General features: G+C 34.8%; 1 protein-coding gene across 16 annotated transcripts in view; it reads right to left on the reverse strand.

Annotated features, from left to right (window-relative positions):
- MBNL1 (muscleblind like splicing regulator 1) overlaps positions 1 to 18,150 on the reverse strand; it is a 195,100-nt gene that overhangs the window by 175,953 nt on the left and 997 nt on the right. The window lies entirely within an intron of this gene.

Below are 18,150 nucleotides of genomic sequence, written 5' to 3' on the forward strand. Positions count from 1 at the left end.
GAGATTGCACACATGGAAGCACAGGTAACCCATTTCATAGAAAGCTCAGTGAATTAATTACATTATGCTCATATATGATTCACTTTAAGACTGTCCTCACATGCTTTAATAACCAACCACTGTCTTGCCACTTATCTACGCTAAAACTCTTAATATCATGTTAACCTTAATGTTAAAGTTTTCCTTTTGAAGTTCATTTTTTTCTACACTTAATTTAAATGAGATAGAACATTTCCCTATGAATGCTTTTCACTCCAATTTCAAGACATTATCAACATCTTAATGATGGCAGACATGAGATCTGTAATTTAATTCATAAAGATACAAGTATAACATTTCCATTTCCCCATCATTCCATGCTCAACCTTCATTGTACATTTGTCTTTCATAGAAAATGTAAAACTTCAAAAATTGCACTCTCCTTCTTTAAATCAGGTATTTTCCATTAGTGCTCACGCTTCAGAAATGTTCCATATTTCCATCAGCTATTTCTTTAAAGATAGTGTGCTGCATGCCACTCTTCTCTTTGCAGATGTAATTTCTTAACTACTTCCATGCTAGTTCACTATTGTTGTGGGGGGAGGGGCATTCACATAAATTAACAAATGACAAAAACGTGTGCAGTGGACAGAGGAAATATTCTTATTCCCACTTAGTTTAGGGTTTATACAGGTTATACTGGAACATCTCAGGAAGAGTAAGAAGACAGAAGTATTGAAGATACTGAAGTCTTATAAAATAGCTCCTGGAGGCTGTATAACACCTCCAACACGTTCAGTAAATGTTCAGTTCTTGGGAAAACGCTTTTTATGATTAGCTAGGAATACGAATTATTCTTTCTACCTCTGTATGTATCAATGACTGTCAACCACAAGATACAAAAAAATTGTTCTTTGCTGGCCCAAACATTTAATGAAAATTCCTAACGATAAAAGCTGTTTGACATTAGAACAGACTGTCTTGTATTTAAGCAGAAACTGGAGATCCATCTGTCAGAGAAGCTGGAATTCCATTTATCCATGAATAGAGGAAATATACTTTACTATAAATATTTTCTTTTTTTTCCCCTTTTGAATGTCCTTAATCAGTTTTAATTTAATACTAGACATCCAGTGGCCCATTGGGTCATTATTTCAGAGATATTTCTTTATCTAAATATTGAAACAGAATGATCATAGGTAGGCAAAAAAGTAGTAGGAACAAATATTCAATTGAATTTATTTGCTTTATTCTTTTTGTTAGATTAGGCATACCCAAGTCCTGCAACCATTCATCATGTTTTAGCCTCCAGCCCTCTAATCATCTTTGTTGCTCTTCTCTGCACCTTTTCTAAAGTCTCAACATCTGTCTGTCATTGTGTCATTTCCTTCCTTCCTATCTTACTTCCTTCTCTCCCTATTTTCATCCACCCCCCACCCACCCATCTTCTTTCTCTCTTCCATCAACTTCCTGGCAGCTAGCCCATTTATTTTTCTTGTGGGTATGTTACAGGGAGAAAAAACAACAGGAAATTGCAAGCCCAACGCCAATAGGCAAGTTAGTGACTGCTGCCAGGTGAGGAGAAAAGAAACCAATGGATGGGGTGCAAGTCAGAAATGATATGTGAAGGTGTGTGAGAGGTGCCATGTGGGCTGTGAAGAGTATATGGCTATGCACCAGAGTTGCCACACAGTTTCAGGAGGGTGCGTAGGTAAACAGCATAGGTCAGGAAACATGCCCAGAGATGTGCAAAAGGTGCTGTTTGGGTTGGGAAACATGGGTGGTGTGCACCAGCGATATCTTGTGGTTTGGGGAAGGCACGCACAAGTTGCTGGAACATGAGGGGGCAGTGGCAAGGGCTAAGAAAGCACGATGGTTCCTTCTTCCTTCTTTCCTTTTTCCTTCCATCCCCAGCAGACAGGTAAGTTATTGCTGCTGTGTGGGGAAGGGAGAAAGGGATGGCAAGACTGTCTGGGAAACTGTCACATACAGTAATGTTGAAAGTCAAGATCACATGACTTCAGTAGCAGCCTACCATATTTCCCCGAAAGTAAGCCCTACCCCAAAAATTAGCCCTAGCTTGATTTTGGGGGTGAGCCTAATACACCCAAAATAAGCCCTAATTTGGGGGTAAGGCTCATGCCTAAAAATCAAGCTAGGGTGGGAAAAACCACACGTCCACTTATCAGGCCTCCCATGAATCGACACCTGTCTCTCTTCGCCGGCCCACTTCTTCTGCGGTGGCCCCCAGCTTATATTTCACAAACAGAAGCTTTTCTGTAAGGCCTCTGCAGCCAAGAACCGAGCTATGGATTCAATCTGCAGCTCGGTTCTCAGCTTCAGAGGCGTCCCGGAAAAGCCTCTGAGTGCAAAATGCAGACCGGAGCTCCATTCTTACCTGCAGAATGAAGCTGCTCTTTCAGCTGCAGAAGAAGTAGGCCAGCTGAGCGGGGCTGTTGGTGCCGCCTCCGTGATGTAAATGGAAAAGACACCCCCCCGAAAATAAGATCTAGTACCTCTTTTGGAGGCAAAAAAAAAGACCGGGTCTTATTTTCAGGGAAACACAGTAGGAGCACAGCAGCCACAACATTTTCAAATTTCATTCCCTTGGGGCCATGGGGTCTGCATTTTGAATACATTCTATAAGTTGGCCCATTTGAGGTTCCCACGTTTAAAAATAATTGCCCTACAATGCACCATTTTGTCTAGTTAATAGTCATGACAACAAGAGTTTTTGTAGTATAAAGATGCTATTTGACATATGTGAAATACTTTAATTAAAAGAGTTCCTATCTTCCACCATTCAATATTAGGCTTACATTAGCTGGCTATGTTGTTTTCTGGTTTACAAGCTTCAAACCTAGGCAAAAATACCATCAATCTTTCTCAATTTGCAGTGATTATGTAATTCACCTTGTCAAAATATTTTACGATTTCAGGGATTCTTGTAGCTCCTGTTGCTTACCAACAGGAGACTACATTACTTCATGATGTAATTTTAAAGAAGTGTTTCTCTTGAACTTCATCAAATAGAGCAGGGGTTCCCAACCCCCAGGCCATGGAAGCGGTGGATGAAAGCTCATGCAACTCCTTTTGTGCAAGCAATGGGCTCACGCAAATGGAGCTGTGTGCACTTGCCCGCCACTCACACCTTTCCTCTCCCTCCTCCCTGCCACCAATCCGCAAAGTCCAAAGGTTGGGCTTGAAGTCCTATTCAACTTCAGACCATACCATTTTACACTCCCTTCTCTTAGGACACAGTTAAAGAAACTCCAATGCCCTAATAAAATTAAATTACTAAACTTTCTTATACCTAACACAGACACAGACACACGGATACATTTATACAGACTGTTCAACAACATCCCCAGTAACTAAGCAGAAAAAATATATACCTTATATTTTTGGGATGAATATGTAAATGACTGAATGACCTAGCATGAAAAAATTAACTTGTTAAATGAAACCTGCCCCAAGCAGAGAAAATGTTCTATTCCCATTTTTCCTACTTCTTAAGATCCTTTATCTTTTCCTAATTGCTAATATTTAATACTTTTTATGCTTTTTCTATTAGTGTAAGCTGATTAAATTCTTATTTCTAATTGTAATGTTGTGTTTCTATCCCTTGCTTGGCTATTGTTCAACCACTTATGTATTTAATATAGAATAGAATTTCAAATTTTGTGATGCCTTAAAAATAGCATAAAAATAAATTGTCCTTTTTGCCAAGGATCCATTTCTAAGGATTTGTGATCTAAAGTATTAATTTATCAGAAAAAATCCTAACCATAAGAATCTCTTCTGGTATTTTATAAAATGAATTATAAGTGGATATAATTATATCTAATGCAGTTTTACTGTAGAAGTTAGCAGACCTGATTTTGTAAACTGTGTGTATAGCAGAATGCCTGGGGACCACTCCAAACTTATCAAAACCTCTTGAGGATATATATAAATCATCCTCTTTTTAAATCAGGGTTAAGCAATAAGCAGATCAGTATCTTCTCTATATACTTTGCAGACAGCTACAGTCTAAAAGCTTTTCACCCACCCATTCACACATTTTCAAATTTAGACTAGATGAACAGTAAGTTAGATGCAGTTAGATAGTGATCCACACAACTGAAGACTGACGACTACAAGTTGTAGTTTGCACTACATATTATGGTCACTCCTACGTTGGATTTGTGAAGTGTTCATGATAACTGACTTACTCTGAGCTATTAATTTTCTAATAGATGCCTCACTGTTCCCATTAGTTAGTTTTAGATTGGTCGCTTAGTGAAACTGTAAACTAACTCTAGAAATTCCATGAGCCTAATATTTGGGTAGGTCTGTTTTAAAATCTCAAGTTGGCTTCAATACAACTTTGTATGGCAATTTAAGACATTAGAATATGTGACATGGTTAGCATTTAAGCATATCTGAAGTCAGAATTCATAATAATTTTTGCCATATTTTGTTATTTTTTTCCCAATATGAAAACTTTAAATTCAGTAAAAACATAACAAAATGTCAGATGATCATAGAATGTAAGTTTTAAATTACATTCTCTCAAGAATTTTGTGCAATCTTCCTTCACCTGGCGTTCTTCAGTTATATTGAGCAAACATTCCCCAAATTACAAGCCGGTATGGTTAGGTGTCACCATATATCACTATCCTTGGAAGAAATCAAATTAAGATTGTTGTAATACATGGAGAGGACCGAGTCAACCACTTAATCTTATGCCCTATGCAATCATAAAGTCTTGTCTCCAAGTGGATTTAATTGGCTATTTTTTTGGTTAAGATGACCTGGATTATTTATACTAAATAAAGAACAAGAAATAATGAGGATGGCAACAACTACACTACAAGTAGTTTTCAACTTACAATCACAACTGAGCCCAAAATTTCTGTTGCTAAGTGAGACAATTTTAAATGAATTTTGCCCCATTTTACAAACTTTCTTGCCACAGTTGTTAAGTGAATCTGTCTTTCCCATTGATTTTGCTTGTCAGAAAGTTGCAAAATGTGATCATGGTTGTGCAACTGTCATAAATATGAGTCAGTTGCCAAGTATCTGAATTTTGATCGTGTGACCATGGAGACGCTGCAATGATCATGTTTAAAATGGTCATAAGTCACTTTTTCAGTGCCTGTCACTAAATGAATTGTTATATTTGAGGACTACCTGTATAAAAGTAAATTTTCTGTTTAAAGATAATTTACTCTACTATATGGGAAAGGGAGGAGCGTAGAGTATATTTACCAGGTAAGTACAAAAGCCTTCTATTTAGTTCATCTGCAAACCTGAGTCTTCACTGTTTTCTTAACTAAGTCTCCTAAAGCTTTTAATGGTGCATTAGTCTCCTCTTTTCCCCTGCTGAATGTCTTCATTTCCAATTTCCTCTCAACTGACTTAATATAATTAGCAACTGTTTGATCATATTTTATACCAGTCAGTTTAAGTAATATTTTAAATTAGTCATCTGTAAATTAAAAAGGTTCTTTTTCAACTTCCTTCAAGAAACATAATATGTACCTCTGTCAAAAACTTTTACTCTGTTTTGGTCTGTCCTCAGAGGAACACCAAGAGAAAAGACAATAGGACTTATTTTGCTAAAGCTCACATTAAAAAAAAATAGGAATACAGCAAAGATGAAGTGCTTCCTTTCATCATCAAGAATAGTGCAATCATTAAACATTGCTATTAATGGGAATAAATTATTTTTCACTATGAAGTAAAGATGAACTGATAACTAGACAGCCCCGAGTTATTTCTGACTTGCAAACAACTCATATTGTATTTACAAACTGACTGGTCATTACTAAAAATGGTGGACAGTGTTTTTTTTTTCCTGCCGACAAACAGCTGAAGCTGTTCAATGTTTTCCTGAGTGTTATTATTAACCTTTAATAACAATCCTTTTTCTTTTTTTCTATCTAAACAAACTTATTATTATATTGATTCATTATTATTTAAATTATAGGTTGCATAGTCAGCCAAACGTTTAGACTGGATCTGGCATTTTGTCTATACAAAATGGGATAGACAAATGTCTACATGGGATAGACAAATGTCTACATGGACCTGGGATAGACAGATGTTGTTTAATGTTAAAAGTATCATCACAAGATGTAAGCTGTTCTGAGTAAAGCTGCCTTTTGCAATTGACTACAATTTGTCAGTGCTGATGATCTTCAGGCAGTGCTCAGATGTTTTGGAATTACGCCCAAGGAACCTGTTTTTCGCTTTCTTTTGCCACAGTCATACTTTCATTTGCAGGTCTTTATATTTTGTGATTTTCTCCAATTCTTTTGTTTCTGTTCTGTTCTCTCCAGGTATTGCAATGTCTATTTATCCAGACTTTTTAATGGATATTATTATTATTATTGTTATTCACAGTCAGCCAGATATTTCATTGAATTCGGCGATTTTAATCCATCAATAAAGTCCTTTCATTATTATTATATATAGGTAATCTTAAGATTCACAGTTTAGCATTGGTGGAAATTTAATAATTCAAATCCTAACCAAGGACCTAGGAATTATTTTGGTAGTGTCTTAAGATTATAAATAAATAAATACTATATACTAAGAAAAGCATTTGGCTAAATAACACTAAATAACCAGTTCTAATTAAATACAAATTAAACTTAGGGAATTTAAACTTTCTAGGTTCAGGAATGGATCTTGTTCTTGATCTGGGACTGCCTATTTCAAAGGCCAAGCCATAAGCCATATAGGCAGTTTATAAAAGCAAACAAGAGACATGAGACTTGCTATTAAAGCAGAGATCAGCAAACACCAAGTGCAAGATACAATCACACATTCTAGACAATCTTCCCCATAAAAAAAATAATTTGAAACCCCACATAACAATTATAGTACTTGGGTGGGTCCACTGATTTCATGTTCAAGATTTCATGCATTCTTACCTAAAACTCCACCTTTCTCTAATGAATTGTCCCTCTGACCTGAATAAAGAACACATGCTGAGGGTTCTCACTTAGCAGGACATATGACATGAGAAGGCCCAAAAGCAGATGTTCTCAACAAAGGCTCCCCTCCTATAGAATAGCTTATCACCTAAGGCAAGGATGTAGACACACACTTACACAAACATACCCCTTACAGTTTGCCAGAAGTCCTTTGGGATTGATTCTGGAGCTAGTGATATAAAATCTGTAAGTTCCTATATTAATATTGTTATCTATTCTTTATATTATTATACAACTACTATTATATAGTAAAGAACCAAAGCTGTGGTGGCGAACCTATGGCACACGTGCCACAGGTGGCACACAGAATCATCTCTGATGGCACGCGAGCCATTGCTGGGCCGAGCTGTTCCCTCCTCCTCTCCGTGCATGCACAGCTCTCCGTGCATGTGGAGTCTGGGAATAGTCCAGAGGCTATAAAAGGAACAACTTTCGGCGGAAGCAGCATTTGCTGCAGACAGCGAGAGCGAGCACAAGTCAGAGCAGACAGCGAGTGAGTGAGCACGAGCCGACAGCTCAGCAGCCATGCCCACTCGGTGGCCACGCTCACCTGGCACCCGGCGATGCATAAGTGGATTTTGGGTTGTAGTTTGGGCACTCGGTCTCTAAAAGGTTCGCCACCATTGATCTAGAGTCTAGGTTTTGTTTTGTTTTTGTATTTATTTTTTGTTTGCGACTTGCATGGACATAATTTATTGATGGATTGAAACACTTTTAGAGAATTGAACGTGGCTGTTCATAGCACTGAGTTTTGGATGATACAAATGTTCCAAGCTCTGTCTGCCTCTTCTGGCTATGGTAATTGAATTTCTTGTGTATATAAATGCTATATTTTCCAGCTAACATATGGTTGAAAGTGATTTTAAATTATTTCCATGTGACTTTTCCAGTGATCAATACTATATCAATGTCTTGGATTAGTGATAACATCTGTGTGTAATCGTTATCCTGCATTCTAGACCATTTAACAAACGGCAAACATGGAAACTTTTGTGCATGTGTATAATTGTCATAATAACTGCAATAATGTTGAAGACAGAAAACTACAGCATTAAGGGCAGACCCAGCAATGTGCATTCTTGTCTTTCTGAAGTCCACAGTCACAAATGAAGAAAATAATCTGATGTATGATTTCTCTGTAGCTTACATGAAAATCTCATTTGCAATGAAATCAGATATATGACCATTTATGTTACCTGTAGTTTATACTAAATGATAGCTCCTATGAAAAACATTGTTAGCATCTAATTATTAGCAAATAACAAGTAACAATGCAACTTATCTGAAGGCTTCAGAATTTAATTTAGTTTTTTTTTTTTTATTGAAAGTTTTATAAATTTTACAAAAAGACAAAAACAATACAAAACAAAAAACAACATATACAGAAAAAAACTAAACATCACATATAAAAAAAAACCCCATCCCCCACCCCTCACAAACACCCTCCCTTCCCCCCCTGAGCTTCCCAGAGCAGAATATAGGCTTAGTTAAAAATTAACAAATAAAGATAAGAAATTAAATTAAAAAATTTATATTTATATATATATAAAAAAATATCTATATATAACATTCTCTATATATAAAAATAAAACTTATGAAAAAGCTATGTGATATTTTCTTATACCCAATCTAAATTGTATAAATTTTATCCATTTGTCCCAAACGGCAAGAAACTTCTCTTGCGTTTGTTGCTTTAAGAAAACCGAAATCTTTGCCATTTCCGCCAGATAAGCTACTTTAAGAAACCATTCCTGCAATGTAGGCAAAGATTCCTTCTTCCAGTATTGTCCTACTAACAGCCTGGCGGCTGTAATCAAATTTAACATCAATACAACCTCCTTTGTATCACAATCTGTAACAATGCCCAACAAAAATAATTGCGGAGTAAATTTTACCCTCCTTCTAAAAATTCTCTGGATATTCCACCATATTTTGATCCAAAATGCTTTTATCTCTCTGCATGACCACCAAATATGATAATAAGAAGCATCCGTATAACCACATCTCCAACATTTGGGTTGTACGTCAGGGTACATAAGAGACATTTTTTTGTGGATCAAGGTGCCATCTATAAAACATTTTATAAAAATTCTCCCTAAGGTTCTGTGCTTGTGTAAATTTGACATTTCTCACCCAAATGGTTTCCCAGATGTCCAATGAGACTGGGACACCAAAATTCTGCGCCCATCTAATCATGCAGTCTTTAATTAATTCCGTTTCTGAGTCCATTTCAACTAATACCCCATAGATTCTCTTGATGTGGGTTTGTCTTTGATCCTTGACTTGCTTAATAAGATTTCCATCTTCTCTAAGAAAACCCAATTTACAATCCACCTTCCATTTATCTACTAGTTGCCTATATTGGAACCAAGAATAAATAATATTTTCTTGCGCTAAATCTTCCCGTAATCTTAACTGCCAGTTTTGCCCATCCCATCTAAGTAGCTGACTATAAGACACCATATCCATTTTTACACCTCTTTTTATGCCTTCTATCGCATGCCAAGGTATGGCCCATAATGGAACTTTAAAATCACTTTTATAATATTTTCTCCAAGTCCTAAGTAAAGAGATTCTTAAAATATGAGATTTAAAGACCCAATCCATTTTTTTATTAAATATTAAATAGGCATGCCACCCATAAAGTAAATCCCATCCCTCTAAATGAAGTATCTCAGGATTTGTCAAATTTACCCAATCACTAATTAGTGTTAAAACCACCGCATCATAATATAATTTCAAATTTGGTACCTTGAGTCCACCCCTCTCACGGAAGTCTTGCATAATTTTAAACTTAACCCTTGGCTTTTTCCCTGCCCAAATAAATTTATTAAGACCCTTCTGCCACTCACTTAGGTTAATCTCATTTTTCAAAATCGGTAACATTTGAAACAAAAAAAGAAACTTGGGTAGAATATTCATTTTTATCACTGCAATTCTTCCCATGAGGGATAATTGCAACTTCTCCCAATTCTTCAAGTCCTTCTGTACCCTGACCCACAACCTTTCATAATTATTTTTAAATAATTTTACATTAGAAACAGACAACATCACCCCCAAATATTTTACCTTATTAATTTAGAATTTAATTTAGTTTTATCATTTGATATAAAACATGTTTGCACCTTTAAAACACTATTCAGTGTCTCACACAAAGCTATGTCACCACCACTGAAATTACATATTATTTTCCTTTGAATAAATAAAAACTAATTCTTTGTAGAAATAGATTGAAGATTGAGCCACTTGCTTTATATAAATGCATATATAATTTTATCTACTTTTTTCTAGTCAAAATTAATGCAAAGTGTATTCAAAAATGCATAACACCCTCATCAAACCTTTTTAAGGTCAGCTCAACAAGGATTACTGAAGACAGTCAGGATATGTTTATAATATTTTATTTATCTTTCAGGAAAAAAATTATGGGAGTACAGTCCCAATGTTGATATTACTTTGTCAGATTTATGCTTGTCATGTGACTAATCACTTTGTTATCCTAAATAAGCTAAACAAACAACACTTTAAGTATATTTATCTTCTGGCACATGAAGTCTGAAATTCTAAACACAAAATATCTTTACTCACAACTCAGAAAATGTGTTTTAATAAGATAAAAGAGTATCTTTCTAATGTAGCACAGATGTATTTTCCTCAATAAATATGAACAAGTATAATAACATCTCATTTGCTTATTTGGATACTCTTTGCTTTTAGGACTTGTGTAGAAAATGGATCATGTTTTAGGTTTTGTTTATTTAATGTGCCACTCATCTCATTGTCAAGCAACTCTGGGAGGCTTACAATATAACAATGATAAGAACATTAAAAACTTTCAGCATTAAAAATAAAAACATTAAAATTAACTGAGAGTAGATAAAATGGACTAATACAAAAACAAGGTGGAATTGGGATCATCTCCTAATCTACTAACTTAATCTAAAGTGGGACAATCCCATCATATCCCCAACACAATATTTATGCAGTTGAAAATTCAAAAAGATTTACAAACTTTGAAGCATTACTTTATACTGATGACACTCAGCTGAACAGTGCCATCCTCATGCCATGGAAATCCCAGGGCGGTGCCAGGAAGTAGTCTGGCTGTAGGAGGGGCAAAATAAACTCAACCTGTAATTCTCCACGAATGAGTAAATATTCAGGAACGTTGGTCCCAGTAATTGTTCCTTAGTTCCCACTGAATTAGTTGATGCATGATTTTGTGGTTCTTCTGCATTCATTAATTGGCTCTGACTGGGGAAGGTTTATTTCCACTTCTATAATGCCCATGTCACCGAGGCAACTCTAGGTGGCTTAAAGCTATATAAATAAAACATGATATAAATATTAAAACAATAAAAACCATACACTATAATTCAATTAAAATTCAATTAACCAAGATGAGAGGAAGGTGTGAAAGTGTGTAAAAAAGGCCATGACAGTCAATTGTCATAATTGTAGCAGTCATTAATTTTATTACATGTATATAGATAAGGCAGCTCTGGGGGGCTGCAAAGCACTTTTTTCCATGCTGTCATAACTTCAAACAGTTGCAAACAACATAACAGTCACTGAGCGAGAACTACCTATAATGAAAAAGTCATGGCTGAGACAGCAGACCTTCTCCATGGCAGCTTAATTTTTTGAATTCCCTACACTTCCCTACACTTTCAGAGCATATATACAAGATCACTGCTGTTTTATTTCCCCAAGCCTTGAAATAGTTAAATGTTACTCCTGGGAAGAATTGACTTATATATATATATATATATATATATATATATATATATATATATATATATATATATATATATATGTTGCTGCATACATACATTTTAACATGCTGTAATCCAGCCCAGTCTTTTTATTTGGATCAGTTATGAAAATTATAAGATAAATAGAAATAAATTTACATGCTATTAGTCAAAACATTGAACATATTAAAGATGTAAAGAAAGATGTAAAGAATATACACCAAAATATACATCAAAATACAAACTTAGGATATAGAATCTTTATAGATGGAAATACAATCCACGCACTATATGTGAGATCCAGAGCTGTTTAAGATAATTTCAAAAAAGTTTGCATATGACGTAATAGGGTTCTACACTAATCCAGATTTGAAGACTCAAATAAGAATCAGAAAGTGCATACTTAGCACATATTGCCTTTTGAATCTGGATTTCTACATAAGGCCTGCTGCAAATTTCTTTAAGCATGGTAAGACAAAAACTTGAAAGTTACAAACATATCCATAAAAACTTAATTATTATAGCTTCATTCCAATTCTTGAAACTGACTTCATTTTTCAAGTCAAGGACTTGAACCAGTCAAGAGGCAATTTTTATCTGTTATATATTATTAAATTATTATTCATGATACTTATAGTGGATATTCAAAATTTGGTGAAATGTTCATGGTCCCAATTGAATTAAATGAATTCATTACAACTGATTTTTCCTTTAATGAAAAAGAAGAAATTTTACCCTTTTACTTCTGGACATATAAAATAGCTGAGATCTGTATCCACATACATGCCAGCATCTATCAATGTGTCTGAGTTGGCAGACATTCACAAATTGCCAGCATACATGTGTGAATCCTAAAAATATAGTAGGAAGGATTCACCAGGAGGTCTGTAGTGAACACATAGTACAATAAGCAATGGACACTCTAAAGCCAGTTAAGAAAAAAAGTCTTATTTGGACAATTATTGCAACACTAAGAATTGCACTGCAGCTCTAAATGTTACTTTTTTTGTATTAGAAAGAACTGCTCATACCTAATACTCATGTATGATCCTGTTCTTTGGCTATAATAAAGATTTGACTTTATTTTATCTCATGTATCACTCAAGAGTGTCTTCTCAGCACATAATGATCACAAGGGTCCTAATTTTTTCCTTATTCTATAATGTGACATTTAGATATATTTGTATGGGTTCTACAATTCCACATACAGCAATATAAATGAGGAATATTGTTCCAGGCTTTAATAGAGCACATTCTAATGGCTTCTTGAGCATTTAAGGGGCAGTCAGATTCCAAATCACTAGAGCTTCTGCAAGGAAACAGTATTTATTTTGTCACATTATTCACTCTTTAAGAAAGTAATTGTTTTAACTTAATCAGGAAAATGGAAGACAAAAACTAGTTCATGAATATCAGTTAAAGAACAAACCCAGGAAAAATAGGGACAGAATTATGTTTTGGGAAATGTGACTGCAACAGCTTAAATATTTATCAATATACTCTGTGAAAATATGGCAGTTTTAATAGACAATATCCAGTAGCTCAAATAATATACCATAGAGAACAATTGGTATTTCTCTAGAAAATAGACTGTACAAAAGCTCATCTTGTAAACTGACTGCTTACATTTAAAATGTTACGTAATTCTTTTCTTTACTGTAAAGGTCATATTTTAATCTTCAATAGCAAATGCATAAGAGTAAAGCATAGTACTGCATCTCTAGCAATAATAAATATCTTAATGGCAAATATTTTTAAGCTTATATCTGTTACTATTCTCGTGTGTGTTTCTCCCTACTTATTTTCAAAATGACAGTAATTGACAACTAAATAACACATCTAACTGGCACTAACATAGAGTTGTGAATATCAGGAGGTGTTAAGCCCATCCTGCAAATTATTGGGCTTCCCCACCTTCTGCATTGTCCATTACCTCTCTCTTAAAATTTGCAACTAAAGGTTGTACATAAAACAGACAGCCAAAGGTATGTTTGTACTTGCAGCCTAGGGAATGTCTGCTAATTCTTAGTCCCAAGAAGGAAGTGTTGCAGCTTGCTTTATTTAAAACTTTTTGCAGTGTTTTCTGTACAATAGTCCATCTCTTCTGGGAATCTCAAATTTCAATCCATAATCTATGACATTTCTCAGCAACCCAAAATAGTTGCTTTTTAGTCAGGTTGTTATTAATTAATGCTATTTCAAAAGATGTTTACTAAATCCTAAAACTAATGAGTAATATGATCATTTGCACTTTTTGTGCACAGTTAAAAGCTTTAAAGCACACACACTAATTGTCTAATATTTAGTATATCCATAAAGTAGTTTTAATTTGTTCCCAACTCATCTTGAAGAACTGAAGAAACAATGAGCACTTCTAAAATAAGGAAATGTTAAAGAGCTTTGTGTTTCTGATGCAACAATTCCTCCTGTCCTTTCAAAGAAGGGCAGGTTTTCACATGCTATCCAAATTATATTATTCAAAATGTTATTAAATAAACTTTCTATAGATTACGCCAAATCAAATGAAATTCTATCCAACTCAATAAATAACATGTTGCAATCAATTCTTTCTCAATGAAGAACAGAATGACCAAGTTCACACATCACACAAACCTTGATGTGGTTCATTTAATCATATGAGAACCACTAGATTTATGACTTCACAATTCAATAAACCAGTTAAATTGTGGCTTATTATGCTATGTGAATCCAGTGTCATTTTGCTGATCTGTAAATAATGAAAATCCCCTTTAATGGTGGACATTAACATTTGTGTTAAATGTGACATTCATATTCATTTCTAAATTCCTATGAAAAGGAAAACATTGTAAGGACTTAGCTCACAAAGAAATCAACAGTCACACATCAGATACACTGACGATATAATTTTTGCTTTGTAGTCTAAAAGAAAAATATTTTCTTTTGGCAATTGAGTATTTTTTGTTACTTAGTAGCCATATGTGCTACAAATAAATAAAATATTGCCAAAGCTAAATTGTACAATACGATTTTAAAAAATTATATCCAACTATATGTTTTTAACAAGGCATGTTTAACACTTGTATGTTAAAAATACTAACCAGCATGCGCACGCGCACACACAAATATACTTTCATTTAACAGCAAACAGTGGGAAATGGGATCTTTCAAAATTACTTTATTATAAGGTACGTTTAAATCAGAGGTGTCAAACTGTCAGCCCATGGGCCGGATGCGTCACGTGGAAGCTGCACCCACCCCATTGCAGACAATGGCAAAACCGGCCCGATACGTTGCGCGACGTCACATGACATTGTGAGTTTGACATGCCTGGTTTAAATAAAAACAAACATCCCAATATCATAAAAGACATGAACCATGCTTTAGAATTTATGAAAGTGAATTCTGAATCCTGATCATAAATAAAAGTCAAGAAATACTTTTCCAACATGTATAAAAAATTCAGCACTCAATAGGTAGGCCAAATAAAGAGCTCCTGTTACTTCCCTAGTTGTGAGTCACAGGGATGCTAGGTTGATGATACAAATTAGGTAGCCAAAGGCAATATCACTGATATTAAAAATATTGATCCAAAGAAGATGGTCTTATCACATAATAATTTGTTGTGGTGAAAAGTAAATACCAACAAATGGCCTCTTTAAGATTATATATCAGCTTTCTGAATTCCTTTTCAACAATCTGCTCAAGATACAAGATATTCAAGATCTCAAACTTAGAATAGTAGTTTTGCATGGCAGCCCTATACTTTACACCTTTAACAATTCAAGAAGGAACTGGTTAGCTATGAATACTTAAACAGCTGCTACATTAAAAAATGTTTTAAGGTAATAATGGTGGTTTGCCACATTTATAATACATCACAAACTTGAGCTTTCCTAACGTCCTTCTTTATATCAATCTTTTTCTAAGTAATTAAGATGTTCAATACTTCTAAAGAAGCTTCCAAGGCTAATATATATAACTCAATATGCTCAACTAGAAAAGTCAAGATATTGCACAGGTCACACATATATACCATGTCAGGCCTCTTTTCTGCATACGTAAGTCATGGGTCCTAGAAATACATCCCTCCATATCTTGTATCATTTGATTTTTGCAAGGGCTAAATACAATCTGCTTTGTATTTGGAGTGCATAGCACTCAAATTTTGTCAATTGTAATTACTTTTCTTCCTACTGTATACCAAGAAGCAATGTTCAGGATCAAATGTTACAGTGTAACAAACATTCAACCTTATTTGGTACAAATACAGCTCCTCCCCCCCCCACCCCACGAGCACACACACAAACACTTTTTGGACAAAGCAGTAAGGACAGCTTTCTGCAAAGCTTAAACTAATGTACACTACTTACAACTACAAAAAGTTTCTTATTTCTCTTGTTTTAAATTCAAAACCCAATTTCAAATTCTGGTTTATCAATAAATAATGGTTAGTGAATATAATTATTCCAAACCAGATGTCATTATAGTATTATATATATAAATCACAATTGGAGCCAACAGCCAGAAAACAAAAGAAAATATACAAGCTCAGGGGAAAGAAGAACAAGAAAAGAAAAAGGCAGACTCACTCTTAGCAATGATTTAGCAATTGCAGAGTGTGATGTCTAGACTAGGCCAACGTTACCCTATTAGATTTGTTTCATAAAGAACTAGGTTTTTAATTTGATATTTCCCTGGAAGCACTTAATATTTGATTGGTGCAACAAAGTAATCAGCATATATTCTACTGGATAATTAACTACTTTATTGTCTGCTGATAATTAATATACCTATCATTCATCTTTTCTTCCTTTCCCTCAGATTCTTGCTCTGTCACTTTTGACCTATCTTAATGACTGAAAGATACCTATCTTTTTGCTATCTAAATTTAAACATTTTGTCTTTCTCCTATAGATCTACCAAATATTGGCCAGGTCTAATAAATTATTTATTATAAAAGTGCAACAATTGTTACCAAAATAATATATAACAATATAACAAAAATAAATACTATTTACCATATATTATGTGTCTCTACAAAAAGAACCCACTGAATTCAATTAGACTTACAAATAGATTGTCACAGGTTTGCTACTTTATACTGCTTCAAAATCAGACAAGCAAATGACTTTCCATTATTTTTAAAATATCCTACATAGCAGTAACAAGCATACTTCACATTTTGGAAACTTCAGCCTCTGTCTACCTTTGCTAAGTCTCCCACAAGAGCTTTTCTCTAATCCTCTTTAGTCATGGTGGTCAATGCCACATTTTGCAACACGACTGAACAAACTCCTTTCCAGACCATTGAAAACTCTTTAAACAATCCATCCCTTGACACCTGTACAATCCAAATCGGACCTTTTACATAGCAACCATTAACTAATTATACTCACTTTTGCCTTGTTCTCTCTTAATACATATTCCAAGTCTTAGCCACTTAACTTTTCTATGTCTCAAAGCGTTTTCTGGATTTTGAAAATTCTGACAACTCTTCTTTGCCCATCTGGCTGGCACCATTACATATTTGGAAGCATATGTCCAGGCAGTACAGCCATTCAATATATATTATAACATGTTTATTTATCAAATGTATATTCATTCCTATAATTAAAAATATTTACACATATAAACTGTCAGTATAAGACTTTTTGTTTCTAAGAATCACAAACATTTGCAAATTATCCTTTTATGTTTGTATACAATCCAAATGGAATACTCTACCTAAACATATGCATTCAAAGGAGAGGGGAGCCCCTCTAACTTTTTTCCCTTGGAGTTTTGTTCATGTTAACTAAAATCAAATGCCTGTTGATAACTCACTTGAGAATGCAGAAGCTCTGGGTAAAGCAAGTGAGCTGGCTTTTTTAACCTTAATTGTGCCAGTTATCTACTTTGCAGACGCTACCATACACTGCACCACATTTAACATTCCCAGAAAAAACCCTAAATCACCACGTTTTCACCGGATTTTTTTTTCCGCACACATGAAGTACATTTTTCGTAAAAGCCACACAATTATCTGCACCCTACTCAATCAAAATACAAGCAAATCCACAACACTTGCATATAATTTAGGGCTCTCCAGAACTTGTAAACCTGAGCAAATCCCCCTGGATGCCAAATTATAGTGCTCTCCATATAAGGAAGTACAACTAAACATGTCACATGTTAATCTAAATGCGGTAGGCAATGTGTCAGCCTTTCAAAAACAAAAAACAAAAACCAGTGGGCTCCCGCTTTACAGCACACTTCAAATATTTCTTATTTTTCCCTCAACAAGGAAAAAAAATAGGGAGGAATCGTGCTTCTAATTTTTGTCATGGGAGGTAACGCTTGAGCCTCGGAGGGGTGGCTGCAATATGGAGCGCTGTGATACGCGAGGCCTGTCAAAGTCAAGTGTCCTACTCCGACAGCCAAGTAGAGCGGCGTTGGTCTAAAATAAGGGA

The sequence above is a fragment of the Crotalus tigris genome, unplaced genomic scaffold (genome assembly GCF_016545835.1).
Source record: "Crotalus tigris isolate CLP2741 ecotype Arizona unplaced genomic scaffold, ASM1654583v1 scf7180000018970.2248101, whole genome shotgun sequence".
Classification (NCBI taxonomy): Eukaryota; Metazoa; Chordata; class Lepidosauria; order Squamata; family Viperidae; genus Crotalus; species Crotalus tigris.